We start from the raw sequence: 18970 nt of genomic DNA, 5'->3' as shown, positions 1-18970 counted from the left end.
TGGCTCTCTTCTGCAGTATATTCAATGTATTCTCCTACACTATAAGTTTTCTATGATAGCATTTGTCAGGAAAGCACTGAATGTTATAATTAACTGCAAAATTTTTTAAAGGGTTAGGAGTATGTATATAAATGATGTCGATGCCATTTCATATAAATACAGAATATATAAACACGAGTATTTGGTACAAAAATAACATACACATCACCTAAACCCAGCATGACTCATAAAAAAGGAAAAAAACAGAAACAGAAAAACATATGTTTACCCCACCTGGGAGCTTCACTCCCACTCACTCCAACGTATGCATACTACATTGGAAAAAAAGAGAAAACACTGAAAGTGTACCCCAGTCTTGAGTAATCCAACAAGGTGGTGAAAGATTATAGTATTACCTATAACTCCATAAGAAAACTAATATTGGTGATCATAAAATTATAAGTTTCCTTATTATCAGAGTTATAACTGGCTTAACTGGTGTTAAAGGAAATGGTGAGGTATTACAAGGATTCTGAAAATCACATAGGTTTTAAGAATCACGGTTAAGCAAGGGAATAGTACTAGGCTATAGGCTCATAGGTGGATACTAGGTTAACTGTCTTGAAGGGTTATTTTAAGCCTAGCTAATAACATGAGGTCAGAATCAAGCCCTGTACTTTGAGTCCATGAGGTGAAGACTTAACTATAATGCTAAACCCACCCACCTGCCAAACCTACTCCACTCTGTGACTAAGTTTGTGCTTACCTATTTTTTCATTGGTAATGAGAGTATAAACAAACTATATGTTCCTCTCTGCAAAACTGATAACAGAAAATCAAAAGGTTCACCTTACATTTGTAAGGCTTAATAAAAATGTGATACAATTGTGCTTTTTCCTGTTTTCAATTGAAAATGCCTTTTGTTTAGTACAAGCAAAAGGCAGGCGTTACTCGTTAATGATAGAACATTGTAGTCTTATTATCTTTGGTTCATAATAATTACTGAAACAATGCATTTGTGGTACTTCTTGCCTATAACTCAGACTATCTCTGTGGTTGCCACACTATTGGTAACAATATAAGACAGCAAAGCTGCAAAACCACAGAGAAAAGCTTAGAATGTACCACATTTATCTTTGGTTTTAGACTTTTATTAGTAAAACTATATCATTTCCATTGGTAATGCAATGCACGACCATGTGATTTCACTGATTTTGGAATTTATTATTTTTTTTTTATTTTCCAGGTAATGTTATAAAAGTGTCCTTCTGCTGACTACTTTCAAGACTATATGCATAGGGTTTAACACAGAACATCTTCCTGAAACCTGCCTAGTTGCAGCATCTGGAATGACATCCAAAATTGTTTTATTCCAAGAATAGTCTACTTTCTAAGCAGAGATTGGTAATAAATATTAGAATACACAGGCTTGTATAGATATGAACTATCACTACCTAGTGTGTCTGGTAATGTTCTGCAGTGATAATTTGGTTGGTGATATGAGCCACTGGGAGATGGATACTAATGGAAACTAGTGCATCTTAGTGCTGGACAGAGAAAGGAGATGTAGGAAGGCCTGTTTGTATGTTACAGAAATACAAATATCTATAAAAGCCTAACAGTTGCCATTTAAATAAAAATAACAGAAACTCTTTCATAAGTCTTCACCGAGTTATTTCCAGTTCATTACTAATTGGGTGAGAAAGAAGACTTGCTCTACCTAAATCTGTTTATTAACTGATTAATAACTAGAAATTCTATAAATCTTCTCTTTGTCCACCAACTGCAATAATAATCAAGAGAACCAAAGAGCTAATGACTTTCCAATGAAACAGAACTTGCCTTTCTCTCTGATGATACACTGATGTCATGTGAGGTGTTAAGTTTGATCACGTGTGTTAGAAATTAACATAATTAAACTTTAGATTCATTGTTATAATGCAGTGCTGTGTTGGATCACATTTTTTTTATTTCTGGATACCCAGCATGTAATTTATGTTAAACACACCTTGAAATAGATGGGAACAAAGTAAAAGAAATCAGGACCTTCGTGTATCACCATTAGCCTGTCTAGGTTATCAAAGGTCCCTGCCCACATTATTAATGAGCGAAGCAATACCTTGTGGCAAAAATTAAAATGATGCTCATATATTTCTGACATTCCCCACCTAATAGAAGAAATATGAAAACGCAATTTCCTAATAAGCCCTTGAGTGCAGCAAATGGCATATGCATATGCAGCCACTGATTTTGTACTCATCCACATATATCACTCATCCTTGTAGTAAGGGAAACAGTTACATAAAGTTTAAACATAGTTATGTGAAATAAGGTGGTCTTGATGTGAGGAATCTACGTACTGTTCTTTGTTGTCAGTCAACAATGCTGCTTGTTGATCACGCAGAATAATAAGGCTCAAAGAAAAGAGACAGACACACACACACACACACACACACACACACACACACACACACATGCAAGCACACACGCACACATGCATACACACACACACACACACACACACACACACACACACACACACACACACACACACACACACACACTATTTAAATCACTCTCTACTTCAGCAGCAGAAATATCACTTTTGGCAAGTTTTCTGTCCTGGCAAACAAGCAATGACTTACTCAGCAGACTTCATATCAAGAAAAGTCCATCAAAACCTCTACAAAGCAAGTCACACAGTATCTATGTAGACTTATCTTACCATGTAAATCTATTTTTGTTATTTCCCGTCCACCCATCATTTCCCTGTCTTGCTTTTAAACTTGGAGGCTTTTGAGCTGCCTGCTTCTACTGTATAACTGACACTGAAAACTCCTCACAGTCTCATCTCCAGTATACCTTCCCTTGAAACTCCTACCAGTCTTATCTATCTCCATTGCTCATCTTACTGGGTACTGACAGATAAAACTGCCATGCCCTCTCCTTAGACTGTTAATGTGTTTGAATTTGCATAAAATAAAAGTGTTTTTCATTGCTGGCTTGTCTGCCTTTCAATCATCTTGCAATTACTTGCACCTAGAGGTTAGATTTATTTATGGGATATTCTAAAGTGTGCTTTTTCATTAAGAAGATTGGGACTGCAATGTGGGTATGTATGTAAATTATAACTTGGTTTTCAACCAGTATATGTCTAAAGTAGTAAGGAAATCATTCTATGTTGCTCAACTTATAAACAAGAAGATGGCATCTAGGTCTGAGGAAGTCATCGTTCCACTGTATTCATCCCTCATCAAGTACATCACTGAGTACACATCTTCCTTTGGTATGTACCTGACCAGGCACATGCAACAACTAGTACATCCACTGAGGCCCACGATAAAAAGAATACAGGACATAAACAGCTTGTTCTATGCAGACCGCCTCAAAGACCTATCTCTATACTTTGTTTCCTACAGACTGTTGAGAGACAATCATGAAATGCATAATAGTATCCTTTGGGAAGTCATCCATCCCTGTTAACTATCATATTGACAACACACCCCTTAAAGTTGATCCAGTAGTCAGGGACTTAGGGACACACACAGATAGTAATCTAGCCTTTGATCATCACATGTCTACAGTGCTGAGGAAATCATTCTATGTTGTACAACTTATAAACAAAGGTATGGCATCTAAGTTCAAGGAAGTCATTGTTCCACTGTATTCGGCATTCATCAGACCTATCATTGAGTACAATGCCCCCTTTTGTATGTACCTAACCAGGCATATTCAACAACTGGAACATCCACAGAGGTTTCTCCCTAAAAGAATACAGGGTGCAAGTAATATGTGATATGCAGACCGTCTCAAGGCCCTATCCCTGTATTCTGCCTCCTACAGGCTTTTGAGGGGAGATCTATGCCTAGCATACAGGGCATTGTCAGACCCCACTTTAATGGACCTCCTGCATATCCACAAAACAAACAGCACCAGAATTACCCATTCTAAAGGCTTAAACCTTGCCTGTGATATAAATAGGACCTGCTGGAGAGATAGGTATGTATCCCAAAGACTACCCCATCAATGGAACATGCTCCCCATCCATGTGAAGCAGAGTTCCTCCCTAACCCAATTCAATTGCACCTTGGACAATTGGCTGGAAAACCGGAAATTCACCCCTGGTTTAGCACCTATGTCTCTAATGGACAGAGGTAGCCTATAAATGGTTCATCTTCCAGGCCCATGCTTACACTTATCAAGGGTATTAGAACTTGTCAGAGATTTGGGATGCATGGCTAGGCTTAAAAGGCCCTTGTGGTAATTAGCTTAGTAAACACCTATGAACCTATGCCTCCCTGATACATGAAGCTATTAACATGTTTTCTCTTCTATCTCTGTTGTCAGCTTCTTCTGATTTCCTCCATTTTCTGCCATGACAACTGTCTTGCTTGTACTTTGTTTCATCCATGTGCCATCAGTCTTGTAATCCATTCCCTAGCGTATGCTGACGTTCATGTTCAGAGTCTGCTTGCAGTGCCACATTGTTTGTATACAGCAACTGTCCTCTTCATCCTGTTTACTGGTGTAGTCCATCAGCAGTATGAACAGGATTGAACTCAGAGATGAACGCTGCTGCACACCCACGCCTGATGAAACCTCTCTCAGAGGCATACCTGTGTCATTCGGTCCTTGTACACAGCCTACCAATGTTTCTGAGACTTCCAACTGTCCACTTTCTTGGGACCTTGATATATGCTTTCTGCATGTCTAGGAATGCTCACTTGGACACTTTTCCCATTTTCAGCTTGTTGCCCATTATCTGTCTCACTGCAAACACCAGGGCCTTTGTACTGCATGCTGAGATGAATATGAACTGCTGATCTCCCATCTTACTTTCTACTAGTCTTAACTATTTTATTTATCAGTCAGTCTCTCTGGTACCTTCATGTAGTTTAACAGAAGGTTTTGCTTTCCTCTTTCATCTTAGGCAGCACATCTGGCAGTACTGCATTTGTGGGATTTTCTTTTTTTGTTCAGAAACTTCTTGAAGTATTCCATCTATCTGCTCTTAAAGTCCTTTGGACAGTTGAGTAAATTGTTGCTGACATTCCTTATGAACAGCATCTTTGTTTTTTCTGTTGTTGTCTTGCAACCTAATGAAGCTTCTTTGCGTCATTAGCTGAGTAACTTTTGAGAGGCTGGTATAAGTTTTCTGATGCCTTTTTCTTTAACATTGTACCTGTTCTATTAGACCCTTTGTTAGCCAACTAGTATTCCTTTTTATAAAAATTCTAACCCGATGAAAGACAACACAATTGTGCTTAAAAGGTCAAGTACATTTATTCCCCCTGCTCACCCATGTATACACATTTTTGAGAACATGTGCAAATTACAACTTAGAAGGATGAATAGAGGGTTGGGCAGTCAATCTGACAATCTGATAGTAGGGGAGCGATTGTGTCTTCGAGAGTTGACATCCTCTAATAATTATAGGGTAATGAAACCAGACATGGGGGGGGGGGTGATCATGTTGTCTACAGACTACTCAAACAAAATGTCCTGTCTGTTGAATGATAATATTACATATACTAGAGTTTCAAGGAACGAAATGCATATGGCTTACACCAAAATTGACTGGCTTTTGTATGAGTGGTTTATGGAGGGTATCATTGATGGAAATGAGTACCACTATCTTTTAGTTGACTCACCCGTGACCCCCTCTATATTCGGAATACCTAAGATTCACAAAAACCAAAACGACCCACCCTTCCTCCCTATAGTGTCTGCTAGGGGCTCTAAATCTAAAACTGAAGCAATGGCTTCATATGTGGATTTCCATTGCAAGAACATTACTAGAGATTTGACACACATATTAAAGGACTCATGGCATTGCCTAGAGGTGATTAGACAGAATTACTTTGATGAGCCCTTTATAATGGTGACTATAGACATTATCAATCTTTTTTCAGTTATCCCGCAGACACAAGGGTTGGAAATGTTTAAAACATGTGTGGAAAAATTTTGCGGTTTTCATTCAGTTAAGCATTTATTATTGGTAGACCTTATGGAACTTATCTTGTCTAACAACTTTATAGGTTCTGAGGGAGAACTATACAGGCAAGTTACAGGGGTCACCATGGGTGCCAAATGTGCGCCAATATACGCTAACTTGTTTTTGGCACAATGGGAGATGGAGAAGGTGTTCCCTACAGAATTTATGCATGACATTGCATTGTATTTATGCTTTCTTGATGATGTTTTGATTTTTTGGAAAGGGCCAATAGATGATGTTCATAAATTTGTTGACTACCTTAATAACACCACAACATTTCTTAAATTTACATACAAGGTTCACGGTAACATCTGTAATTTTTTGGACATCTTATTATACACTAATGAATTTGAAGTTGGTATTAAAATGAATTCAAGTATTTACCGTAAAGAAACATATTCAAATAATTTTTTACATTTTCAAAGTTGTCACTCCCAATTTCAGAAAAGGAATGTCGTAAAGGTTCAAATGGTAAGACTCTCAAGGTTAATCAGTGAAGATGAAAACTTTCACTTAGAATTAACAAGTCTTGTCAACATGTCTTTAGAAAGAGGTTACCCAACTGATGTTTTGAATAAGATAAGAAAAGAGATAGAGGTTAAAAGACATTTGGTTTTTAGACCAATTTTAAAAGTTGGTTTATTGAAAGAGGTTCATGACAACAACAACTTGACTTTATCCACTGATATGGGCCATGCAAAACGAGCTATGATTTTACCCTACAATGGGCAATCAGAATACATTACTAAAATTATTAGGGACACATGGCATTGCACCCTAGATAAGGATACTACAAGTGTAATAGGGAATTCCCCACTATTTACATATAGTAGGGGTATGAATTTAAAAGAGCTGATGGGAAAAGAGAACAACACTGGATCCTGCAAGAGTTCTAAGATGAGTAAATGTGGTTCATGTAGTGTATGCAAGTTTATTAATAACGGCCCATATCTGGTGGTTCACAATTTTTATAAAACTATTAAGTGTCCAGGATATTGTAACTGTAACACCAGGAGGGTGGTGTATGTCGCTACCTGTCTAAGTTGCCCCACTTTTTATGTGGGGAAAACTATAAGAAAATTAAGGTTAAGAATTTTAGAGCACCTAAGGGACATTAGGAATAAAAAGACTAGCAATGCTCTATATATGCACAGTTTAAGTTGTTCTAATTTAAAAAAAAATGTATTCTTTGTTGTAGACAGAATACCTGATAATGACAGAGGGGGTAATATCAAGATTTTACTGGAGGTGAGGGAGACTATGTGGCAACTTAAGTTAGATGCTTCAAAACCTCCAGGTATTAATGACTACATCTCTTTGTCTAGTATACTAAAATACAAATCGTTATTTATTTGATTTTTAAACAAGACAAAACTAAGTATTTAATGTTTTATTATTATTGTATTTACTTAATTTAGAATGTATGTCTTAAAATGTTGTTATTGAGAGCCTTTTTCAGTGTGATGTTTACTGTATACTGTTTATACTGGTTACACTGTTTTTAATTCAGTTTTTTAATTAATGTGATTGGTTAATTATTAGTAATTGAGGAGCACTGTGATGGTTTACTCTGATGATGCCCGACTTGACTAACGGGTGAAAGCGCTAAGTATTCCGTTGTTTTTCATTTACGTGTATGTTTTTAAGCTCGCAACTATTTTTGTTTTTACTTGTTTAAGTGTATTGGTGCTGCTATTCGTTGACGCTGGTCTATTAAAGGTTTGCCAATTCCGGAGAGTTGCCTTGGTTTGATTTTACTAGTATTCCTTTTTAGCCTGGTCTGTCTTTTCTGTCTCCCACTTTGCCCCAAATTTCTTCTTCTTTTCATAATTTCCTAGACTTCTGCTTTCCAACACCAGTTTTCCCTCTGTACCTTAGTTTTACACCTAGCTCAAGCTTATAGTTGTTCTATCATCTTAACACATGGTGTTCTGAAACACTGCTGTTCTTCTTTAGCTGCACTTATTTCCTCTTCCTCATGAGGTGCTACAGCCATGATTATTTCCTTGAACTCCCATGCTTTCACTCCATTCAGTTCTAAGGCTTTAGTCTAGTCTCTGCTTCTTTTAGATCCTTCTCTGACCACTGCTTGCAGCAGATTGTGGTTGTGAGTGGCTTATGCTGGGGCCTACCATTTACTTGGTAGGTTACTGATTCAACTCCAGTGCTCTTTCCTTACTAAGGAATATACACGAGTTGCATGCTGGCATCTCTTTTGTGTGGACTTGCGACTGTTTCTGCTGGTGAACTGTATGCTGACTAGCTGAAGCAACACGCTAATGAAGCCATTTCCCAGCAAAAAGTTCAAAATAGCCTCTCCTTCATTATTCCTGTCATACCAACCATGTGGACACAGGCAATCATTATATCCTGTGCTGTCCATTCTGCTATGAGGATTCAGGTTGTTATTATCAAGATGAACTTGTTTTGTCCTGCTTTAGTAAGGAGGTCGTGCAACTGCTGCCTGAATGCCCTCTTTTCCATGTTATCACAGCCCTGCTGTGCAGCACTGTGTAAGATCACGAAGACTGCTCTGCCTTTACAATGAAGTCTGATTGTCATGAGCATGTCACTGATTCTGATGACATTCCTTAATGTTTTCAGAAGATTCTCTCCCCACATTTCGTATACCATTTCTAGTCTGCCCTTCTCCTGAGTAATAGACACTGGGTACCTCTCTTAGGGTCTTTGCTGTGTTGCCTCCTACCTTTTCTCCTGGATACAAAACATATCACATCTCCTTTCTGACATCCAAAATGCATTCCTTCAGTGAAATGATATTCATTCTAACAATCAATAGTTCACATTTAGCAGGTTCACTGGTTTTGCAACTAGCTTTCACTAACCAGAGCTGTCCAGGGTAACCTATGCTGGGCAACTGTACACAGGTCAGCCAGTAGCTTACTGACCCAAGCCTGCCTGGGTTTATGGTAGGCACATACTGGCCAATAGGGGTGCATAGATCCCTGCCACAGCTATTATGGTTTCCTGATGAGGGTCAGAGTAGGCTGGGTCCTTAATCCACTTAGTAGCATAAAGCCATTTCCCCTGTTTTAAACCCTCAAAACATTCATAATTTACTTTGCAAAAAAATTCTAAGAACAGATAAAAAAACACAGGCAAAACCTGGTCTTAAATTAAATAAAATGAATGGTTTCAACTGAAGGTACTTGTATAAACTTGTTTTGAAAGCTAATAAACCTATTGACTGTGTATTTATTCTATCCCTCAAAAAGAAAATTATATATGCCTCCCAAAAAAAAAATTACACTCATCTGCAGTTTTGCATTATATTTTATGATGGATTGCCGCTGCATGTTCAGCTATACATTGTTTGAACTTGCATTGCAGCTTTACAATTTGTTATGTGCCTCATTTGCATTGTGATACATAAATAATATATTTTGCATCTCATGTGATGCATTCATTAACATTGTAATTCAGTGGTGTGCTGGCGCTATGAAAACCTGTGGCTTGAATTATTAAACTATAGTATATGTGGGTTAGAAATGAAAGCATCTGCATGTGTTTCCTACAGAAGTCATCACAGTGGGGGCAGTCAGCAGATAATAGGAATGATCACCCAGATAAAGACAAGCCCTGGGATTCAGAAAGGGTACAGGTGCAATCTTGGGCATTGCTCCTCTGTTTATTGTGTGTTTTTGTGTGTGTGTGTGTGTGTGTGTGTGTGTGTGTGTGTGTGTGTGTGTGTGTGTGTGTGTTTGCAATGAGAGCGCATGCTCATTAAGAATGAATATGTGGAGGAGAGACCATGAGGACACAGCTCATTAAATATCCTGCTTGCAGATGCAGCAGGGACTGCAGGAAGACAAGTTAGCAGTATGGCAGGGTTACAGGAAAATGAGAGCATAATTAGTGATTTTTAGTCATGCTCACAATTCAATAATGATCTGCATGATCCCTCACACACAGTTATGGCAAGAAGGAGAAGGTATTTGGCAGCCTTAAAGGGACATGCAATATGTGTGCTGATCTATGTTTTGACCAAAATAAAGGTTGGAAATGGGAAGGTAAGAATGTGGTAAAAAGAGGAAGCAAACTTATAGTGTGTGTGTGTGTGTGTGTGTGTGTGTGTGTGTGTGTGTGTGTATATATATATATATATATATATATATATATATATATATGAAAAGAAGGTAAATTGGGAAAGATAGTAATGAGAGTAAAAAAAGGTAAGAGGTTTGGGTTAGGTAGCAGGGGCACACAAACAAACACAGAAGACAAACAAGACTGACAGGGTAGGTACCAACACAAATCTGTGACTGGGAAGACAATAGTGAAAGAGGTATAATACACACAGGGGAAAGGCAGTGATGATGTGGGAAATGGACAACAAACATGAGTGAGCATAGACTCAAAAAGGAGGGCAAAACTGAGATGGGGCATAGGATGGAATGCACAGCTGTACTCCCTGCCAGGCTTATGCTTCACCCTGGGCTTCCTTACCACTTGGCTCTGGCTCTCATAGTAAAGTCAGTGCAAGGCATGGAAGTAATTCAACAAGCCTCCAGAGGAGTGTCTCTAAGCATTTGATTCAGGCATCCAGACACCTCTCAATAACGCCCCTCACTATTTCTCCCAGCTACCATCAGGTGAAATAAGTGTCACCTCCACTCTCATTGCTTTTGTCAGGTGCTGTAGCAGAACCTTATTCATCAGGGCTGGAGGAAATGGCCACTGCAGGTGCTCCCAGGGCTGTGGAGATGACAGTGGTAGCTGGGGACACTGATGGCTGTGATGTTGGCAGTGGTGTGCTATTACTACTGTTGACTATGATAGAATATAAATGTAAAATAAATGGAGAGAAACCAACAATCTGAATAATGGAAGAGATAATGGGATAACAAGAAAGGTCGTGGAGGAGAAAAAAGTTCAAATACAGTGAAAAAGTTAAGGTAAAACATAACACGAATCTGACTATTTTAAAAGTACTGTATTGCAATGTCCATGTAACACCCACCCCACTGTAACAATTACAGATACCATAGATTAATTAAACCCACAGCCTTTAGCACATGTAAACTGAAAGGCAATGCATTTACATGCTGAGCTACATCAGAATGTAAAACAAGCCTGCAGAGAAACACTAGTGGTGTGCGACACTCACATTCAGAATGAAAGAGACAGCATGCAGCTCACTCGTTTGTGTACATCACATTGTTGTGGACACTGTACTGAGAATGATCAATGAAAGACCTCCTGGAAACTGTGTGCAACTGCAGAAGAAAAGAGCAAATGTTTGGACTGGAACCCAAGCCATCATTATACCCAGTGCATATTCTGCCAGACTACTTGCGTAATCTTAATAAGGGTTGCAGTGAAACATGCATTAATGTGGCCAGAGAGTTTAATGCAGTTCATGTGTGAAAAACATACCAATGCCATGGAACTGCAGCTCTGACATAATTGCTCAGTTAACTGTTGTACCTGTATCACCATTATGCACAATAAACACAAAACTCAAACACAACTGTTATCAAAATTGCATACCAAAGGGGGAGGTAAAGCTGTTCACATAATGCCAAAATAGCAGCACCTTTACATATTAAGCTGCATATATAAGTCCATGGATGCAAGTAATCACTAACATATCTACAATCAACCATATAGTGCACCCACCCATGTAGCATTGAATATGCAACCTAAATGCCAATATTGTATACAGCAACACCTACCGCCACTTTAAGCCCAACTGTCTGTATATGGCCATTTGTGGTTTTCCATATAACTGGTAAAATAGCAAATGGCTTGAAGTATTAGGGAAAAAAGTATTTCCTAGCATACCTGTTGCACTTGCAGTTAACTATTACGTTCACATCTTAAACACCTTAATGTTATAGAGCCTAAACAACTGACACCATGCAAAACAGTGCTTGCTTGTTTAGTAACAGTTTATCTCCAGCCCTTGACACTGCTGGCAAATCATATATATACACTAATAATGAACTTCTCTGGACATTTAAGGATGTGGCAACCAGGGTGAAAACCTATACCTACCATGACTACTGCTATGACAACTGACAGGATCTCTAATGTTTACAGCTGTACTACCTATAAAAGGTACATTCATCCCTGCACTCTCTGAGGCACTCAGTCCTCCTCCTTTGCAGCTGAGTGTTCTCTTCAATTAGTTCAGGGGATGTGGAGAAGGAAATGGGAGTCTGTTAACTCATTTTAATGTTAAACAGTAGTAATTTGCATGTGGAAATAAGCCACGGATTACTTAAAATGTATAGGTGATACCTGGTGTCTCACCTTGGGCTTCCATTGGCCCAGGAGGTCAGGATTTCTCCTTTTCAAATAATTGCAATGTTGGTGGCATCGATTACCATTTCTTGGTATACCAGTGGAAAGTGTCACTTCTTGTGCCAGGCTGCTACAGATCTCTTCCTTATGTTGAGTCACATGGCAGCCTTGTTCAAGGAGTCCTGGCCTGTATTTTTGGTGCAGGAGGTAGAGGAAGGTTTTTTGTCTCCTTGGGACATCACCTTTGAGCTCTGTACTCTCCCTCAAAAGTCAGTTTTCACTACAATGCTTAGCAGAGAAAAATGGATGAGAATTGGTAGTCATATCAGTTTTCACATGTGACAACTGTCACACAGGTGGGAGACAGCTTTTTTGTGTGAAAAGTCCAAAATAAATTGTGTGTGATAGTGGTTGAACATTGCAGTTTGAGGCGCAAAATATAGCAGCCCTACTTCTTGGACTATGGTGGTAGAGAAGTATGCATTGTTACAACTCCACTCTCAGTATGCGTTTACAAAGACATGCATCTGGAGCATTTCTCCCTGGGCCTCCACTGAAAATTGGCTTTGTTCGAAGTTGGACTTTCCCAGTATACAAAGGTTAACTAAATAAATAAAACTACAGATGTCAACTGAGCCATGCATGTGCAGTGCTGATTGCAGATGCCTGGAAGTGAGCTTGACACTGTATGAAAGTGCCAGTGTACACAATGCAAAAATTGAGTGACTCAGAAATGTGTATGTGTTGAGCCTTCATTTGCATAATGTTCACACCCAGACATACAAATTACTGCAAGGGAAAGCATTACTTCTCATCACACAAATGAAGAAGGCATGGGGTAGCATTATATTTACTGAGGTCAAAAAATCATTGACTGACATCTTCTGCTAAACCTCTAAGTAGGTAACTGTACAACTCAGCATACCTAACTTCTAGACTTTAATACTTACCTTTGCTGATATACCACATCTAAAACTGAAACAAATCTATTAAGGAATTACAGCAAAACTAAACAGTGAAAAGGGACATGTTTCACAGTTCTCGCAGCATGAACACTAGGAATCAGTGGCTGTCTATTCTGTGGCATGGACAGCTTTAACATGTGCTGTTTATACATTTCTGAATCTTTCTGCCATCTTGATCTGCCTCAATTTAATGTACCACAATGGTAATTTTCATAATAGTCCTCATTAGCATGTCATTATATGGTTATTAGCATATACCATGCCTAACTCTATTGTTTCCCATTTAATACACACAATATGTGTGTCTGAATCACACACACCCTGCTCGTGGCCACTTATCATGTAAATGTGCTTACTACAATGTAGCAAAGGTTTCTGAATGTGGCCCATGGTCTTAAACTCAGCCATTCTAACATGTAATCAAAATGCATTATAGGCTTGCAGGAATGTTAAATATTTCTAATTTTCCGAAAATGTGTTCTTCATGCCACTGATATCCATGTGTCTTGGGGCATATCACCTTACTGTCTACTAACACATTGCTATTTTTACTTCTGAATACAAATGCATGTGGATATTTACATATGTCATACAGCCTCAGTTTTAGCAGGAGATACCATATCTGTGAACGTTTTCTCTAGCTCTTCATAATCCATCTCTGTATAACTATTGAGATACCATTTTACTTTAAATTAACTGTCCATATTCTGCATAGTTGCCCCGGTGCCCTGTGCTTCACTATACTTTTTATTTCTTTAGCTCACAAGAACTCACTATAAGGGATATTCCCCTGACCCTGTGTAAATGAGTAGAGCTAAGACAATGTAAAATGAAGTTCTTGTCTAACTTACTCCTGTTTGGTTTAGTACTGATCCTACTCACAAAATCTCCTTCATTACTGATGAGAACATCTGTGTAAGTTGAATCACTCTGGTAACATGAGCACTTCAAACAAGAACCACTCTGCTTTTCATACTGACAAAAATGATCCAGATGTTTTTGGTTTGATTATACAAAGAATACGTCATCTATGTAACGTGGATGCAATTACATTCTGAACGTACTTTTTTATCATAAAAAGAGTCCATCCTCCACTCATGCATGAAAACAATTGGATGTAGTCGTGCAAGTGAGCAGCATTCTGTTTGCCATTTTTGACATTTCGCTTGTACTTGAAGTTAACTACATTGCAAATTTTACTGAATGAGAAGAAAATGCCTCAGGAAACTTTGCAGAGATTTTAGCTCTTCAGCAAATGGGATACACATATACAATGGAACATTGTCTTCACTTTTTTCATTACCTAACAGTGTAATTCTTGGATCAGTCAAACTGACTCTCAGGTTTCTGATAGGATGCATTACAAAAATCCTGTTAGCTGTTTATGCATGAATAACCCCACATTTTCTATCAGACTGCTCTGTGTCCATACTATGAATCTCGGGGGCAGATTTAAATGATCTTTATGACTCAATGATAAGTTATGAATTTGTGGTATGTTGCAGATTCTGCTCAACACAGATAGTTTAACCATTAAAAAACATACAGTGGTCACACCCAGAGTGTCTTATTTTACATAGTAAGAATCAAGGCATTCAGTTCTGTTTTGCAGTTTATAGTTGTGTCCTGTTCTATCTTTGCAAAATGTTCATTTGTTCTCATTCAGTCAGTGATTACTTGCTTTATCAAATTCAGTTTGACTAGGGAACCAGAGCCTATCTAGGCACCAATTGGGCACAAAGCAGAGAAACTAATTCTGGATAGAATGCCAGCCGATCACCATATACACTTTGACATCATTCAAGTGGTGTAGCATCAAAAAGTTATAAGGTTTTCTGACAGAATTAGTAAAGCTCCTCACTTGCATTTCTCCTTTAAGATGCTTAAAAATCTGCCTTTCATCTTTGTTCAATTTATTTTGTACTTTCAAAGAAATTCTGTCAAAATCATGATTCCTCAAAGCACATAAAATATACCTGTGGAACAAAAATGCTTTTACATCTAAAGCTACTTGCATATTCAGTAAATTTTCCAGTAGTACCCTGGAGTAAAAACAACATAACCAGGATGTAGCTTTCTAGTGAACTTGTATAAATATCCATCTGTCTGAAACCAATTAATTACATAAGTAGGTACAAGCAGTATATATTTGTGATCATAGCACTACACTCGTACCCCTTAATATAAAACGTGTACAATCTTACCACCTCACATACACATATCCAGCAAAAAATTTTAAAACACTGTTTTTAAGCAAGAGCTTAGTCCCTGCATCCTCTGTAACTTCTATATACTGACTCCACAGATACAAAACTACAAAGGAAGGTAAATATCCCCAAATGATTCTATATTCAAGAATATGTAACAACTGTAGCATAATTTAACAATGTAAATACTGGCATTTTGTGCAGCAAAATCTATATAGACTGAAATGACTGTGCTATCAAATAAAAGGAAATCACACACACCTCAGCAGCCCCAAATGCATTCTTTCAAAACAACATCCACATCAACACATGGAGCTACATCTCATGGAGCCTGTACCTCTAAGCCCATAAGGCAAGCCCCCACACAATCCAACATTCTAATCGTTGGAGACTCCATTGTGAGACACACTGATGTCCCTCTCACCAGGCTGAGTAAGGAGAAAGTTACAGTCAGTTGCTTCTCAGGGGATAGGATCTGCCATATTATGCATAGACTCAGGTCATTGAACCAGAATTACCAATATGACTCAGACATATTCCATGTGGGAGTAAATGAACTGAGATGTACCTTCCTAGACTATATGAAGAGAGACATCATGGAGCTCTCAGAATATGTATTTCAGGCTGGTATGAGCCTAGCATTGAGCAGCATTTTACCTTCTCCAAGGATGATGCCACAGTAAGAACAAAAGATGATTGATTTTAGTAACTGGCTTGGTTTCTAGTGTCATTCTAACGGGGTGCAGTATTTGACAGCATGGGAGGAGATGGTCAACAGACCACGCTGCTTTGCCAGGGATAGTCTACACCTCTCCCCTCAGGCTTTTAAATATTAGCTAAAACATTGTCTTCCCCCATAGTGCCTTTTTAGGCAATGCCAAACTGAAAGTACTTCTGACATAGCAAATCAAAACCAAGAAAATCTAAAGGTATTACTGCTCAATGCTAGGAGTCTAAACAAAAAAACTCCACTCCCTAGAAGCTGTCTTTACCCTAGAGAATGCTGATGTCTGTGCGGTCACTGAGACATAGTTTAAAGTGGTGCACACCGACAGTGCAAGGTTATAATGCCTTCCACACATTTAGGCCAGCTACTTCAAAGGCAGGGACTAAAGGTGGAGGTGTCTCTATTTACATCAAAAATAAATATACTTCAAGGCTGGTCAAACAGGACAATGCACTTGAGCTGCTCCATGTGTAAATCACCATAGATAAAATCCAGTACCACTTCCTTGCAAGCTATAGGTCCCCCTCTATGACCCAGGAACCCATGCCATGCATTTAAACCTATTAGAAACACTAGCCATCCAACCCAACACCATGTTCATGGGTGACTTTAATTACCCAACTATTAACTGGGAATCCTACATGACACCAAACATACATGCACAGAGATTCCTGGACTTTGTAAACACAAACTCCCTGGACCAGACAGTCAATACACCAACCAGTGCTGCAACCATACTGGATTTGGTCCTCACTAATATGGGAGACTGCTGCACATCCCCTACTGTAATGCCTTCTCTGGACAGACCACAAAATGGTGTCCTTTGAAGTAAAAACCTGGACCCAGAGCTAAACCTGGAATATTCAGGAACTATTCTAAGGCTAACCTCTTGCTATTAAGTGATAACTTGGCAAAATTTCAAGCCCCCATCAACTTGAGAACACTTCTGCCTATGCAGACTTGTTCACAGAAACCCTCTACAAGCATGTTAATAGCTGCATAGAGGTAGCTTTACCCACCAGGAAGAAGTACAGAACTAACTCAAAAAACAAACCACCCTGGTGGAATCACAAAATAAATCATCTGTATAACAGGAGGAAGAAAATCATGGCAAAAATTAGGAGGTGCAGCACCCAGCAGGATAAAAGCACTCTCATCAAACTAAACAAACAACTCAGAGGAGAAATACAGTCTACCAAAGCCAAATTTGAGGTAAGTTTGAACTCCGAGGCCAAGTACAACCACAAAGCATTCTTTAGCTATGTCTGCAACCTCAAAGACAATACACATTGTAAATGGAGCCATCTATACTGACCCAGAAGATATAGCAAACCTCCTGGCTGATAGATTTAGCTCCAACTTTACCCCTCCCTTCCCCTCAACTTTCCCTCAGGAAATATCATCAATATAACTCCCCCTACTCTCACTAGAGAACAGGTCCTTAATGCTCTCTCTAAGACCAAGAACACTGCGTCATTGGACCCAGGGAATATCCCAGGATGCCTTCTAAATAGCATGAAACATGACCTCTCAGGGCCTCTGGAATTACTATTTAACTGTAGCCTCCAAACAGGCTTCGTGCCTCATGAATGGAGAAAGGCAACAGTCATCCCTCTGCACAAAGGTGGGCCATCTACAGACCCAAGAAACTACAGACCCATAAGTCTTAAATGTAAAGCCATGGGAAGAATTATCATGGAGATGATCAATACAGATATAGTAAACCTTCAGAAACTGGACCCAACCCAGTTTGGATTCTTCAAGGACAGATCATGCCTACTCAACCTGGTGGAGTTCTTTGAGAAGGTCACCAAAGCAATGTATGAGGGCAAAATTTTCACACTGCCTATCTTGACCTGGCCAAGGCATTTGACACAATACCACACTCGGACATTGTTGACAAAGTCAAGAGGTTAGGTGCAAACCCATATGTCACCCGGTGGATAGCCAACTGGCTCACAGACAGGACCCAGGAAGTTAGAATTGGGGAGTCCACCTCTACAAAGAAGCCAGTCACAAGTGCAGTCCCTCAGGGATCAGTCCTTGGACCGTTCCTTTTTGGAATTTACTTCCCAGAATTCAAGGCCAATGTCAGTGGTCTCTGGCTGAATAAATTTGCAGATGATTGCAAATTAGGAGCTGCTATTGAATCTCACACTGACACAAATGTTCTACAGGAGAAGCTGACACAGACAAACAACTGGTGTCAGAGCGATGGACTAAAACTAAATGCCAAGAAATGCATAATAGTATCCTTTGGGAAGTCATCCAGCCCTGGTAACTATCATATTGATAACACACCCACACACACACACACACACACACACACACACACACACACACACACACACACACACACACACACACACACACACACACACACACACTCACACACATACAAGTTTACAATAAAAATCCCGAATGTAGATGATCTGCAAACGAGATATCGGACAGCAGATGGTCGATTGCCGTGTTGCCCACCATTGGTCGTTCATGTCAGTGAATGCTACTGTTTATTCACTGATATGAAGTCGATCTAAGGGCTAGAGATCATGGTACAGGGACTTAGGGACACACATAGATAGTAATCTAGCCTTTGATCATCACGTGTCTACAGTGGTGAGGAAATCATTCTATGTTGTGCAACTTATAATCAAAGGTATGACATCTAAGTGCAAGAAAGTCATTGTTCCTCACTAAAAGAATACAAGATATAAGTAATATGTCCTATGCAGACCACCTCAAGGCCCTATCCCTGTATTCTGTCTCCTACAGGCTTTTGAGGGGAGATCTATGCCTGGCATACAGGGTCTATATTACATGAACGAGC

Source organism: Protopterus annectens, chromosome 2.part2, assembly GCF_019279795.1.
Source record: "Protopterus annectens isolate FY-2018-M chromosome 2.part2, PAN1.0, whole genome shotgun sequence".
NCBI classification, from domain to species: domain Eukaryota; kingdom Metazoa; phylum Chordata; order Ceratodontiformes; family Protopteridae; genus Protopterus; species Protopterus annectens.
This window is presented reverse-complemented; position numbering follows the sequence as displayed.